Source organism: Dermacentor andersoni, chromosome 3 (genome assembly GCF_023375885.2).
Source record: "Dermacentor andersoni chromosome 3, qqDerAnde1_hic_scaffold, whole genome shotgun sequence".
In the NCBI taxonomy this organism is placed as follows: Eukaryota; Metazoa; Arthropoda; class Arachnida; order Ixodida; family Ixodidae; genus Dermacentor; species Dermacentor andersoni.
Window position 1 is genome coordinate 142,434,480 of NC_092816.1, and position 13,799 is coordinate 142,448,278.

The 13,799-nt window shown below is 45.2% G+C and overlaps 1 long non-coding RNA gene across 2 annotated transcripts; it reads right to left on the reverse strand.

The window, feature by feature from the left end:
• Positions 1 to 5,057: 5,057 nt before the first annotated feature.
• On the reverse strand, positions 5,058 to 8,139 carry LOC126525310 (uncharacterized). Of its 2 annotated transcripts, none has more exons than XR_011893109.1 (3): positions 8,051 to 8,139; positions 6,503 to 6,594; positions 5,058 to 5,336 (listed from the first exon to the last, which is right to left on the reverse strand). It is a non-coding gene; the product is annotated as an uncharacterized lncRNA (long non-coding RNA). The 2 variants fall into 2 exon arrangements; XR_007598192.3 differs by lacking the exon at positions 8,051 to 8,139 and adding an exon at positions 7,666 to 7,869.
• Between the last annotated feature and the right edge of the window lie 5,660 nt (positions 8,140 to 13,799).

Here is a 13,799-nt window from a genome sequence, read left to right on the forward strand (position 1 = left end):
TAAGGTGGGACTAATGTCAACCACAGGCGCAGGCATACCCACGGTGGGCGTCACGTGCTCCACTGAGAGGCAGTGCTGTATTGAGGTAAATTCGTCGAAGTAAGCAACAGCCGTGCCTTTAACAATGTGTCGACGTTCCCTGGTAAAATTCGTCAGCAGGAGTTCAGCATGTCCGTCGTGCACGTTAATTACGGCCCTGGCGATGGAAACTCCTTGACTTAGTACCAGTGTGTCGATGTGTTCAGCGACGACAGTCCCGGTGTTCAAGTTGTAGCAGATTACAGGTACGAGGGAGCAGCTTCCCGGCGGGAGCGTGACGTCGTCGTCGGCGATACGTAAGCGGGGTCGCTGATGTTTCGTGGGGTTGACGTCCTCTGAGCTCGTAGAAAATGTGACGACGAGGTCACAGACATTAATCGCTGCACCGTACTCTCTCAAGAAATCCATTCCCAACATTAGTTCCTTACAACACTCAAAGAGAATGACGAGGGTGGCGACAAAGGTTGCACCGACGATTACTATCCTGGCTGTACATATTCCAATCGGCGCCATCAACTGGCCGCCGGCAGTTCTGATGTTGGGCCCGGTCCACGGTGTCTTCACTTTTTTCAGTCTATCGGCCAGCTTTTCACTTATTATCGAAAAATGCGAACCAGTATCGACGAGAGCGGCCACTTGGTGGCCGTCGACGCAAGCGACAAGATCGGCGCTGACGGCGTCGGTTACAGGGGGTGTGGTTTGAGTCGTCGGAGTTGTAGCGTCGTCGATCGTCGCAGATGGGGGCTCTTGGATATATAGCAGGTTTGCAACCTCACCCTCGGACGTCGCTCCATCTAGTTTCCTCGGCGCGGGCTAGGGGACCTGCCCCTAGAGGCGTGAAAAAAATCGCGACGGGTCGGTGGGGTGTAACGAGCTGGAGAAGGGCAACGCGATCGAGGCGTCGTTGAGCCTTTTGGCCGAAAGTTTGTAGAATTTCCGTCGCAGCTACGTGCAGCATCATACACAGGGTAATTGCAGTTGGGAAATCTTGGATACCGAGCCGCGCGGTAGTGCCACGAACGGTAAACATGTCCTGCTTCGCCGCAATGAAAGCATAGCGGGTGCCGGTCAGACCGCCACAAATCGGTCTTTCGAAGGGGGTGGCCGGCAGGGGATTCACCGTAGACACGAGGCGCAGCAATCGACTGGCGGCAATACGGCATAGTTGGCGGTGGCTGTGACTGTCGAAAATAGGGCGTCTGGGGTGGTGGTGATGGCTGCGTCGTAGTTGTCGACGGTGTCAGCAGCATCGAAGTGGCGGGAAGTGGACGACAGACTGCTTCCGCGTAGGTTAATCGTCGCGGCACCGCCTGCCAGTCGGGCGACGAAAAGGCCTCTAGAACTTCCTCCCGAACGATATAAGCGACAGAAGCCCCAGCTAGTGCCATGGGAGAGATCCCGAGCTGCCGTATCTCCTCTCGCACAATCTCTCGCATGCCTTCACGCAGAGACGTGCTGCAGCTCTCAGGTAGAACTGAAGCATTCACCGGCGAGCTCTTGCGGTCATATTGGCGGTACCGTTGCTGTAGCGCCCGTTCTATAGCGGTAGCCTCCTTGGTAAATTCGGCCACTGTCATCGGTGGGTTCATCACGGGCCCGGCAAACAGTTCTTCCTTCAGTCCGCGCAAGAGATAGCGCAACTTCTTTCCTTCGGCCATCTCAGGGTCTGCTCTGCGGAAAAGGTGGGCCATATCTTCTGCAAACATGGTAACGTTCTCGTTTGGTTTTTGAATACGGGATTCGACAAGGCGCTGCGCGTTGTCTCTTCTGTCGCTACTAGTGAATCTGTCTAGCAGCTGGGTGCGGAAGACATCCCACGTGGACAAATTTCTGTCCCGGTTCACAAACCACGTACGCGCACTGTCTTGAAGCGCAAAATAGACATTAGACAACTTTTGCTGGGAGCCCCAGTCATAACTGGCGACACGCTCAAATTGGTCCAGCGAATCTTGGACATCTTCAAAAGCATCACCATGGAAACTTTCTGGGATCTTGGGATTCTGCAGCGTCACCTGCGATGGAGTTGCAGTGGCCATGGCGGAAATCGGTAGACGCGTTCTTGCAGGGTCCTGCAAAGGGTTGAACTCGGGCGTCAGGCCTAGCAGGTGGCGACAGTATCGGTGAACAGGAGTTTCGACGAACGCAGGTGATTCCGCGTTCGGTGTATGGCTCCGCGAAGGGGTGCCGATCATGAGGCAATCCTACCCAGCCCCTCCACCAGTGTCACAGCCTAGTAAGAGACAGGAAAGCCGGTGTCGAGGACGTGAAAAAGCACTTCATGAGAGCAGTCAACGCGACGTCGTTGTCGTCTCTGTTTTGCTACTCGTGCGCTACTTCAGCGTTGTTCTTATCGCCTGGCACATACCCGCGGAGACCATATCGGATGTGGCATTATATATATATATATATATATATATATATATATATATATATATATATATATATATATATATATATATATATATATATATCTACCCATTCAGAAATCAATCATCAATCATAAAGAAGGTTTTCTGATAGCCGGCTGTGATTAGGTTGTTGCGCGATTGAAGTTGTTATGTGTGTAGCGAATTCGCTTGCGTGTATACATAGATTACGAAAAGGCCTTTGATTCAGTAGAGATACCAGCAGTCATAGAGGCTTTACGTAAACAATGTGTATAGACCGCTTACATAAATACCTTGGAAAATATCTACAGAGATTCCACAGCCACCTTAATTCTACACAAGAAAAGTAGGGAGATACCTACAGAGAAAGGGATCATACAAGGAGACACAACTTCTCCAATGCTGTTCACTGCGTGCTTGGAAGAAGTATTCAAGCCAATAAAGTGGGAAGGCTCAGGAGTAAGGATCGACGACGAATATCTCAGCAACCTTGGATTTGCTGATGACATTGTTCTATTCGGCAACACTGTAGATGACTTGCAACAAATTATACAGGTCCTTAACAAAGAGAGCGTAAGAGTGGGGTTGAAGATTATTATGCAGAAGACAAAGATAATGATGATTAGCCGGGCAAGAGAACAAGAATGCAGGATCACCGTCACCCTCTACAGTTGGTGAAAGAGTACGTTTACCTAGGTCAATAATCACAGGAAACCCACATCATGAGAATGAATCTCATTGAAGAATAAAAATGTGTTGAATATCATACGGCATACATACCAGCTGCTGACTGAAAGCTTGCCATTAAAGGAAGGTGTACAATCAGTGCATTTTACCGGTGCTGAAATATGGTGCAGAGACTTGGACTGACAAAGAAGCTTGAGAACAAGTTAAGGACCGTGCAAAGAGCGATAGAACGGAGAATGCCAGGCATAGTGTTGACAGAAAGAGAGTGGTTACGATCAGAGAGCAAACGGGTATAGCCAATATTCTAATTGATATTAACATAAATTATGATGTTTTACGTGCCAGGACCACTTTCTGATTATGAGGCACGCCGTAGTGGAGGACTCCGGAAATTTCGACTACCTGGGCTTCTTTAACTTGCCCCTAATTCTAGGCACACGGCTGTTTTCGCATTTCGTCCCCATCGAATTGCGGCCGCCGTGGCCGGGATTCGATACCGCGACCTCGTGCTCAGCACCCGAACACCATAGCCACTGAGCAACCACGGCGGGTGTAATTGATATTAAGAACAAAAATGGAGCTGGGCAGGTCGTATAATGTGCTGGTTAGACAACAGTTGGACTATTAGGGTTACAGAATAGACACCAAGAGAAGGGAAACGCAGTCGAGGACGGCAGAAGACTAGGTGGTGCCATGAAATTAGGAAATTTGCGGCTGCTTGTAGGAAACGGTTGGCACAAGACAGGGCTAATTGGAGATAGCAGGGATGAGGCTTTCGCCGTGCAGTGGACATAATATAGGCGGATGAAGACGACGACGACGACGACGATGATGATGATGTATATATATTGTATGTTATACAAAATAGAATAAAAATTCGAAAGTTGGTGTTCCCCTTGTTCCCTTCTGTCCTTCCTTGTTTGCGCTAAGCGATAATATTTATGGTCTACTGACCATTTTACTGGGGTTGCTCATTGCCCCAATGACCTAATTCTCGGCTTTAATTTTGTCGCGGCGAATTCGGCTCTTATGGACTGTTCTGTCAGCACCCTTCTCCTAGCAATGCCCGTGCTTTCAGAAATTTGAAATTAACCCCGAAGCGCTCGACCCCACTAGCTTCCCTCGACGGCCGCCCAGATCACTATCACATGTGAAACTGTCGTCTTCGGTGCCTGTTTCTGACGGAGAGTATATTTCACTGCCCTGCTCTTATAAATACACTTTAATTTGTCTGTTTTATCTGTGTCTATGCAGTCTTAACAATATGACCGCATGGAGATTACAAAGTTAAAAACTATCGACTCACGTTTCAAAGTATAAAGGCGAGCGGGTACGCTGAACAGAATATCATTACCTATAGAAGTATGCGTAGAACAGTACTTATAAGCTTTTTACCGTCTTTTCTCTTCTTCCTCAAATCGTTTTATATCTCCTGCTAAAATGTCGATCCGAATTTCCCAAATGTATTTGCTGCTCCAGTTTCGTTGGCTGATAACACGCTCCGCAGAGGCGAACTTTGTTACAAGATCATGACGGAAATGTATAAAGGTTTACCGTTCTCTAGGGTAACTAAACACTCATGTGAAAACGAGCGCGAAGAGCAAGATGAACCTTCGCTGTGCTTCGTTGTTTGATTTCGCACTTTTGAAGTAAGCTCTATTTGGGGACTATCATATGACAGTGATCGTCAACGAATACAGTACTCCTATGTTTAGATTTACGGCTAGCTTCCTTGCGTGTTCTTAATCCTATTATTCATTTAAAACACACCTTTCTAGATTTAACTTCAGGAAAACGCATCCATTTTTTATTTTGAGAGAGGCTTCTCAGAATCAGGCTTGAGGAATGTATAATTTGGTGTCAGATGCATCAACCATTATACCGAACTTTTGCGAGGTCTTCTTCAAGACGGTGTTTTGCACCGCCTAATAGAGGAAACAGTGCCAGAATTTTCAGGCTATTTATTCTCCATCTTAGACGGGACAGAATACAATCCTTCTAAAAACATAATTTTTGGCTAACCGACTGCGAAACACAGGGCTTCACACAGCTCGCCATAGCATCCAGTCGTGTACATCATGTAGTGGACACCGTGGCGGTGGTCGTTGAGAGTGCTCCACTCGTATTGGCCTCAGCTGTTGAATTCATGATTGCTCCGGCGCTCACAGTCGTCACTTGAGTCTGTGCCGTAGAGTTAGTTTCAGTCCCATTGCAGGTGTGATTCTGTGGGCAGCAGAGTGTAACATATGTTAACGATGAAAAGAAGCTGACACGGCTTATCTCGTATGTGCCCTTGTCCGTGCCTTGGCACGTATGCCAGCGCCAAGCTCAGGCGTGCACTAATATTCTACAACACTGAAGTTCTACGCACCAATTTTAGAAAGTTTTTACAGCGAAGTTCTTAGCCATTAGTTGGTCGGCAATTTTTTCGTGTCTGAGTGCGTCAGCAAAAAAAAAGTTGGTCTATCGCGGTGGCAGTGCAAGTCCAGAAACAGTGACTCGTACCCCCGTGAGGCGGAGGCTTCAAGAATTCAGGGAACTGAAGCGAACAGTGCATATAGTTTATGTAATCGCGCATTTCTTTGCAATAGATAACGGCGTACGTTTCGATAAATAACAAGCACAAAGCAATCATCCGGACCACATAATTGAAGACTCGTGGTAACAATTCGTGGTAAAGACTCGTGGTAAAAGCGCTCGTGGTAACAATTCGAAGCACGTGGCGCTACACGCATACTTTTCCCGGTGAAGATTACTTTTGCGTAAGCTGCCGCATCGATGGTAGTTTGCGACGTGAGGAGTGACGTAACTAGCCTTACAAATATAAAAGGACGAGCCTAGCAAGTGGTTTCAATGTTGTTGCAACACCGATATGGGCGGCGACGTGCTGTCAAAATTACTATTACTCCAATTACTGCCATTACTCTAATTTAACATAGTACGCCTTTACTATAAAGCAATAAAGCAATCAATACCCTCCCTCAACAGTTGTAGTGGTGGTAATCAACAGCTTCGCTGGACATCCACTTTCACAGGGCACGGATGACAAGTCTTTTTTTTTGGTATAGCAGAACATTCTTTTTGAACTTCAAGTTGCATGTTTGTCACCTCTAATCAGGATTCATGAGTCAACATTATCATGTTCAAGAATTTCTACCTACTGGTAGGTATGATACATTGCAGGATCATCATAGGGACAAAATACACACGATATCAGCAGGCAAGGCAGGTACAATTGCTATTTAAAGTTAACTTAAAGGTGCCGAAAAAATACCTATTCACATTTACTAGTTTTCTTGCGGAAAGTTTGACAGTGTTAGAGAAGCATTCAGCAGATTACAAAATTTACGAACTCATAAAAACTGGCGTGCAATGTTTCGGCTGCTTACAAAATGGTGGTGTCCGCGATGGCGGCCATGGTGCCTTCCGAACTCTGATTGGCCGCGCTCCCCGCGCTCACGATCGTGAGGCGATGCGGTTACTGCATAGAACAATGAGTCGTATACTTTGCTGTTTAAGCCGGTATGATGCTTCGAATGAAACATAACTTTTTTATTGTTCTGCAATATTGCTACTAAAGAAGAAAGCTGCATTTGACAAGACAAAATATGAACTATCTTATATCTTTAGAAGCAGATTTTTTTCTGGTTTTTCGTCGAGGTTCTAGCTTCTAAGAATGACGTCTCTTACATATCTGCAGTATTACCTATGTTTTAACATGTTTTATTGTATTAATTCGCATCTCTCATTTCATTTCATTTGTATTCATAGATAAATACTGCCACATCAAGTGGAACATTTCGTAACCGAGTAACACTGAAACCCTTCAATAGTCCACTGATCAAACTAGAACGCGTTTATTGTTCCAATTCAGAGCGAGCAGAAATAGCTGAGTGACGTGTAACGTCCCGCAGCATAAACAGGACAGTATTGTCGTGCCGTGATATATAAAAAAGAAGCTTTATTAAGCAAACGCAGGAAAATCGTGCGCACGTAAATCTGCTGAAAAACCTCGAGAATTTAGCGCACGACGCGGTAGCGCATTTAGAAAGTAGCCGTATGTTGCTATTCCTGTTCATTACGTGCAAAGGCAAGTACCGTCTTCGAAGCATGAATAAAGTAAGTTGAATAACGTAAATGTCTTCTAATGCTAGTCTAGATGACGTCCACAGTGCAAGCATTTATTGTCCTATTTGAGCTGCTACCTTTTCTTTTGGTGCTCGCAAATTGAACGGCTGTAACAGGGTAGACAGCTGGGCTAGTTGGTGAATTTACATTACTAAGGCGCGCTAACAAACATAGACACCACAACTACGCATGTCGCCCTTTGCGCATTAACTAGAGGAAACACTTAATTTTCGACACTCCTAGCTCTCCCTCTTTTTCGAAGATACCACCCTATAAATGCGTGACATTCTATTGAGTTTGTTTTTACCTCTTCAATATGCGCAAATAATTTACTACGTATTATCTAGATCGTATAGAAGCAGTTTTTCACTGAATAGTAGGGAATTAGGTTCCCGCGCAAATAGAACGAGCGAAATGAGTTTACCTGCATATGCTGCCATCATCAAGAATACTAACACACCCAGCGTTTTCATGGCGCTGCACAAGTTTTCTTGCATGGCAAAAAAGTGCGTTTACAAAACGTAGACGCTCCTTATATAAGAATCTGCTCATCCGCTTCTTCCTGTGGTATTAAGCACGCGCTGAGGGCGTAATCTTTTCATGACTTGCTTCTATGTTGCTAATGGAGGTAAGATATGCGCCATGAGCGAGCCGGATGCCCTCCTACCAGCAGGAACAAACACAATGCTTTATACCATGCCATGTCAGTAATGTGCCATTCTAATGGTCGTCTAGCGGAAGCAGTAATGCACGCTGATATGGGCACACTTCAAAATATAGGAATAGTTATAGCACTCTGATGCACTTACTTTAGTTACATACAACAGTGATTTTGTTCCGGCTTCAGCAGTAGGTAGACTGCATCCGGCTAGTAAACATCACACGCTCTACCTTCTAGGATTATCGCAGGTGGAACGTTCACGCACATGCGCGCGCTGACTCACCAGTCAGCGTATGTCAACACCTGTTGTGGCCTACTGCATGCTCCTGTGAGCACGCAGTCGTACCTTTCTATTTGCGTCGCTGACGAAGCGTAGCGTGCAACCTGTGTAGTTACGAGGTTTGACAATGCGCGCAAAACTGCGCCGTGGAGAAAACAACGTATCCAGTGCACATCTACCATGGGCGAAATAGGGCAGCACTGAAGTATTGAAACTTACACATTTCCATCAAAATTCATAGCTGTTGGCAAAAGTGTTACACATGGTGTCCCACCTAACTTTAGCCAAACTGTAAAAATATTCAGATGCACCTAGCTGAGCACAACTGATGTAATGTTCTTTGCCGTCGCTTGGAGGTACTCAGATTATTTTTTTCATTCCGGCGAATTACGTAGTATTAATTATTCAATTAACTTCCGAAATAATATAATTAGATGAAAAGTGTAAATAAGAAAATTGTAGAGAAAGATAAAGAACTCCCGATATAGCTTTCTGTTGCTCAATAAGTACAACATAAAAGTGTTTCCCAGTGTGAAAGAAGCCCGCAAGTACACGCAAAGTGCCCCGAGCTGCCAATCTGTCGATAATTTTGCGTGTATAATTGGGCTTCTTTCACGCTCGAAAAAACATTTTTATGTAGCACGTATTTAGCAACAGAAACGTTTACCGTAAGCTTTTCATGTTTCATGTCTCTCACATTTTTTTTTTGCGTCAGAGAAGTTTATCTCTGAGGAAGGGAGGCAACTCACTCCTTAATGTTTATATTAGTTACACTATAACAGCCAATTCAAGCTGCCGCACTCTGTGTTCATGTAGTATACTTTAGTTCAAACAGATCTTCAGACCATAGTAAAAACTTAGGGGTCAAAGGTGATCAATGCTTTGTGGTGTCCGACGTTGTTGTATGTCGAAACTTGTTACGCGCCCGAGCGCTTCGAAATTCGCTGTGCTTATTCTAAGTAAGCTTTCTGCAAATGTAAGTTTTTTTTTCTATGCTGCAGCTTTTTCTATTTACTTTTTTGGTAAGCGCTGCGTTTCTAGTCCCTTCACACTTCCAGTTCTCTAACGGGATTACCGGTGTTGTGAGGGAGAATGCGAACAGTATGAAGCAACTGTGTTAACACCTGCAGCGTTATCCTTCACCGCAACTTTACCAAAGTGCTAAATTCACATGCTCACAATAAGATGTCTTACTTGTTCACTTCTTTTTCAATAAAAGAAACGTAGAAAAATTTCTTTAAAGTTATTATACAGGAACAAAAGATCTCCTTGATTATTAATTCCCCGCCCCCCCCCTCTAAATGAAGCAACACTAGAGCAAAAGGTAAGGGTCATGCAGTCGTAAAAAGACTGTGTGATCAAGAACACAAGCTGGAACATTTCATTGCGCCGAGAAAAATGAGGAGCAGAATATCTCTCCAGCGCCAGCAACCGCTCACCACGTGGGCGCAAAGCATTTCCTTTTATATTAACTTGGCCAAAGTGGTATTCCACGTATAGTAAGCTAGCGCGCCACCATGAAGTCTTAGAAAAAATGTAGCTAAGCAGAAAAAAAGAGTACGCCCATCCGATTTTTATTTTTGTAGTAGGATAGGCTTTGCTACGGCTTTTAACGTAGCCGTCACCTGCCGTAGTTGCTTAGCGGCTATGGAATTCGGTTGCTAAGCACGCGTTCGCGGTATGGCATCCCAGCCATGGCAGTCGCATTTCGATGGGGGCGAAATGCGTACACGCCCGTGTACTTATATTCAGGTGCATGTTAAAGAACTCCGGGTGGTCCAAATTTCCGCAGCCCCTCACTACTGCCTGCCTCATAATCAGATCGGGGCTTCGGCCCGCAAAACCAAATCATTTATTTATTTTTTTTTAACGTGGCAGTCTTTCATGGGTTTTGAAAAGAAGTGTTATGGAACGCTTGGGGGAGGGGGGGGGGGGGCTCCGAACAAAAAAATAAAAAGAGTTGAAAGTTCGCACGAAAGGCGAAATATCATCGATTGCGATAGCAAACTAGTACACAGCTAGCTTTGGGAAGTAAGGATAGTAGTTTTATCGACTGTATGAACTTATAAACATAGGCATACACAACTACATTAGCAGGATTGGTGTCACGCGCCCACAAGCATACATGAACACATCTCACTCGATTACTGCGCAAACTTGCTGTCAAAACGCTGCAGCGAAGAAGTGCGGCAACAGTAGCGAGCGAATTGACCTTCGTGCTGAGTCTCGCATCAACGCCGGACTCTGTCCCCGTCGCAGATGGCTTTCAGGACGCAGTGGCCCAGGTGAGTGCGCGTGCCCGCGCTGGACGCCCTGAGTAGAACACGCCCTTCTCGCTACCCTCGCCCAGATCGTTGTGCGCGACGGAAGACGGCGCGCTTCCCCCCTACTTACCTCGCTTTTGTGCGAGAGAGGGAGGCGCGATCACTGACTCACCCTCGCACACTTTCACTAGCACATACAGCATACGGCGCGCAGGGACGGTTTTAGCGCCCTTCGACGTTATACGAAACATCACGTCGCCGACGGCAGAAATGCGCCTGGAGTATCCATATAATTGCTATCGCAATAAAAAGAAGGTAACCGACCCATGTGTCAGTTACAGAGCTGCAGCGCTACACGATTCATGCATAAATACACGTGGACATCGACTCTTCTAAAACGGTCGTCGCTGCTCTGCGATTGCTCCGCGTACACTCGGCGCAGATAAACATTCACTACCACTAATCTAAAACGGAAGTATTCGAAAGTAAAACGAAGACACAATGAGGTGGATCCCCTTCTTCGGTTAACTTGCCCGGTGTGGCACTATAGTGACTTCGGCCTTGGGCCACTAAGCCCGCGAGCGTGGGATGCAATCCCAGCCGCGGTGGCCGCATTTCGCTGGGAGCGAAATGCAACAGCGCTCGCGTGCCGTGGATTCGGTCCACGCAAAATAACTCCAGATGGTCAAAATTAAGCCATAGTCCCCTGCGACGGCGTGCCTCATAATAATATCGTGGTTTTAGCACGTAAAATGCCGAAAAAGTTTCGTTTTCGAATGCGCTTCATAAACGACTACATTTTCAACTAAACTTAGCTTGGCATAAAGCAGAAATAACGGAAAGTTTTAGGCTTCAAAGTGATCCAAACCAGTTAGCAACAATACTACTCCCGGATTTCCTATGAAAATTTCCTCGCCGAACGCTGTGTTGGCAACCGTGAGCCGACTGCAGGATACTACTCGTAGATCCTTCACATCATGCGGCTACAATTTAGAGGCGGACTATTAGAATATGTTCAAAAAATAGCTCATGAGCTCTGTATCGAAATACTGTTGTCAATTTCTTCAGTATGGTTCGTTTCATTAATAATTTGGCGATTTCGGTTGACTGTCATAACACTAAATTGCTGCGCGTTTAGTATATAAATGACATCCCTTGACAAAAAAAAAAGCGTGCCACCGCATGCTTGATGTATGGCCAACAGTGTAGGATCCTTTCTTTTACATTTCAGTTCGTAGTCGTTGTGAACGTATACACGCAAAGACAAAACTAAGCTTGTTAAACCTCCTTTAGTAAGTCGGGTGTAGTGCACTCGAGCATATAAATCCAGTTTTTCCACACTCACGCTTTCAATATGCAGAACAGAAAAGTACAAGTCTCGGAATTTAGACTTTCTGATTGTCAGCATCTGTCTCAATGAAGGAAAAATGTGCTTGTGAAAAAGTGCTAATATCTGTGGTGCAGATTTCGAATCGTACATTTCACGAAACGAAAATACCCAGAATGATTTTGAACACATTACGTGTCATACAGGTTCATAAATAGGGTTCGTAAAGAAGTAAGTTTATCCTTTTGTTTCAAAGGTATAGGCAATTTCGTGCCGCCAGCCTAGCTACGAGCGTAGAAGAGAAAGTTGTGAACGCCTGCATGTAAGGTCCTTGAAACTTTCTAGTAGGAAGCAGATTGAATGGTTGAACCGTACGTCTTGGAAACAAATAAAACGATAACATGTACAGCAGGATTGGTACATGAACATAGTCACGTTGTCGCCTTTATTGGTTGCTTTGTCGTTCCGGCTATGAAATATTTCCCATGCGTAATACGTGAAATGACAGCAAAACCTAACTGTTATGCAAAGCGTCTGAAGATTCCTAAAAGATTGTTAAACGCTTCTGCCATGCTGCTGTGCTGTGGGGAGCCAATAAATTGTTCCACTTAGTACCACAACAATGTTTTTATATTGCACTGAGGTTGCGGAAATGTCTCACAACAAAGCAGATGCAGACTGAATTATTTCGGCGTTCGGATTGGTTCGGAATAAGCGCAATTAACGAAACCATGACGCTGAATACCGGTCCTATAAATCAAGTCTTACACTAAAGGCTCCTTAACATTGTTCGGCCGTTACAACTTTTACTTTTCTGACACAATTTACAGCAGTCAACATTTATCAATTTTTATTTCCACCCTGGCATCTCGCGTCCCCCAAAGCGGCCTAATTAAGCCATTATACTCTATTCATCTCAAAGGGATGCCCTATTTACCTCGTCCATGCAACCATTTGCCGATGACTGTACCACATATGGTACAAGTGAAGTCCGTATGACCTATCGCCACTTAAACGCTGTTAACCCACTATACTACTGACAAATGTGCCCTAACACAACAAATGGCAAGAAAGCGTCAAAAGTGAAAGCAGTTCATCTATAATGACTTCTATGCTAATACAAATATGTTGCATTGTCTCGTTTACTGTGACTGGTCTTGGCTTGTATGTAACGTCTCATTTGTGATGCAAAACACAGATCAATATCTCGGTGCGAAGGCGTTTCTGGCAATGAATTACTCACAGCGATATTTTTCTCACTCATAAGTTAACATGTAAATTTACCTGCGTAACCTTCAGTCACGGGAAACTTGAGTTCTCTTTCTTTATCTTATGAAATGACAAAGCGTACGGAACTAAAATGTTTAATTAGGTACTAAACAAGGCCGCCTTAATCTACTAATTGCGGCTGGAATTGTGTAAAAAAGTGAGGCTTTTATTTTTCAGGAGGCATTACTTTCTGAGAGAGTAACGTTTCCTGGATTTGCTCTTGGCGCTCAGAGAATTCGCGCTGTAGCCTCCTTATGCACGGAATTCGAAGGATATTAAGCGTGGCGCTCTAACAGGTGCGCTGAAAGGCGGCTCCAACAAGTCGAGCTAACACCATATGATAACAACTTTTAGTGCAAAGTAGAACGTTCATGTTTAGCGGGGTGCCTGCGCCAGCTTTTGAATGCACCGCAGAGATGATTCTCATTAGTTGCACATGCGCAAATTGTCTCTGGGCAATGAGGTTCACGAAAGCAGAGAGTTTTCTCTATTTGTTACGCTCCCATTTTTGGCCACACCTTCAAGAACATTGCTGGGGGAGAGGAGACATCCCGTTTACTCTCCGTGCTTCAAGGTACTGGGCTCTATGGACAAAGCTGTTAACCAGATTTAGAATTGAAGTCTGCAATAATAAAGGACATGCAACAGTTCCTTAGCTAGGTGGTTTGTTGGTTCACGGTGACATTCCGCTCTCCCGCGAATTTAACTACGTAGGCAAGACTGGTGGACGGCCCAAACAGTGTTTCAGGGAAGCACG